Genomic DNA, 1,950 nt, shown 5'->3' with positions numbered 1-1,950 from the left:
CGGAGAACTCAGTCCCGCCTCCAGAACCGAGAGCCACTTGGCGGGGAGGGAGTGGCCTTGAGCCCAGGCAGGAGGCGTGGGCTGGCTAGAGAAACCAGCCTTAGTGTCTCGGTTCGCATTTTGCCCTAGCGTTTTGCCCCAGTGCCCTCACACATCAGTTAATTCTGTCCCGACCGACATCTGTCTGCTCCCTGGGTCCAAGACTTTCTCTCAAGGCAGTCAAGGTCAGGAGTTGAGAATAAAGACTCCCCACAGACCACCGCCCCCTCCCAGGCTGGCCTCATCCCCCACCCCCACCCCTTGAAACATCCCTGCTGTTTCTTCATCATAGTGTTCCCTAAAAGACCCAGAACCAAGAACTGTCCCTGTAAATGTCCTGTCGTTAGAAGGCAAATTCCCAGGAACATGGAGAACCTGTCTCAAACCCAGGGCCCTGTGGGCCCGCCATCTTCCCTGGGGCAATGGTGGGATGACAGCTGGTGCAGAGTTTAAGTTTTCAGGGATTTGGACAATCAGTCCCTCCCCATTCAGGGACATCACAACAGGACCTTGAAACAGGTCCCAGTGGGAGTTCTTACACCACCAAATGGGTAACCACTATCACCCAGGGCTTGGGGAAGGAAAGAGACCACTGGACCAGCACCAATGCCTGGAGGGGATGTAAAGAAAGAGGTTGTCCTCCTGCTGGAGAGGGACTGAGTGAGGGTGGGCAACAGGGAAATCTACCAGTACTTTTTCCAAGAGTTTCTCTCATCAAATCCTTGACCAGGTGTCATCTAGGACACTGGAAGGGAAGGCTGAGTGTGGATCGGTGGGGACAAGACCATCAAGCTATGAGTTCCCATTTAGTTCTGAGGAGCCCTGTTTCAGGCACTGGTCCCCAAGACACTCTGTACCTCTCCGTAAAATCCGTTTCTCTCTTCTGACAAGGAAGAAATCCAAGTAGAGGACGGAAGACTTTCCTAGTCTCTCCTAATACCTACAAAGTTTTTCCAAAACCAAAAGACATCAAGTTGAGTTCGCAAGGAAAGAGGATGGGTGGGGGGTGCAATAATTTGAAGCCTAAAGTGGGGTGGGGTGGAAGAAATTTGAAATTTGGTTAGGGAATGGCTCAAGCAAACAACTCTATTATTATAGGAAAGAGAATGCTCGGACTGGTCTATCAGTCAAGAGCACTTTTTGCCCATTATCTTCTCCCCGTAAAGGACCCGCTCTTCCAAGAGCCCTGTGGTGCCTTGAAACAGGAAAACTGCTCAGATACCCATAATTCTCCTGGGCCCCTCTTCAATTGAGATGCATGGGGCTGAAATTCATTATGTGAATGAGTAAGAGATGGGTGTTTATGCTCTATAAATGCAAGGGAGTATGTGCATTTGGGAGGATCGTATGTGAGAGAGAAGGGATACAAATTTACAAAGGCCCTGTGTGTTTGAGTGTTTCAAGAGGGCCTATAATTAAAGGAAAACTCAGACAAACCAAGGGCAATCATAAGTCACTTATTTAGGGCAAGCAATTGCTTTCGTACACCCAGCAGTTTTAATGATGGGTTACAAGGTTTCTAAAGACATTTTACTTTCACTGTGGTGGATGGGGTTTGGTAAGAACTGTGGCACATCAATCAAGATGGCAGGCTCAGGGAGAGGAAGCCCTTCTCCACCTGTGTGTCTTGCTTCCCCTTCCCCATTCGTGGCCCAGCTGTTCTCGCCACTGGGCACAGAAACCAGCCATATGGACTTTCTCAAAGGCTTGGGCATGCACTGAGCCCTTACTCTGCGCTGAGCCCAAAACAAGAATTTTATGTGCATTATCTTATTTCATGCTTGTCTCTCCCCTCTTGGAGGCTATGATTCTGTGCAATCACTTCTGTCAGGGTTCCTAACCACGATCTGCATAATTAAGGGTTCGGTGGAATAGATTACAAAGACCATTCAAGCAGAAGTCAGAACTCAG

This window comes from Lontra canadensis, unplaced genomic scaffold, assembly GCF_010015895.1.
Source record: "Lontra canadensis isolate GAN:19392208 unplaced genomic scaffold, GSC_riverotter_1.0 scaffold36, whole genome shotgun sequence".
NCBI lineage: Eukaryota > Metazoa > Chordata > Mammalia > Carnivora > Mustelidae > Lontra > Lontra canadensis.
The sequence above is the reverse complement of the archived record's forward strand: the minus strand, read 5'-3'. Positions refer to the sequence as shown.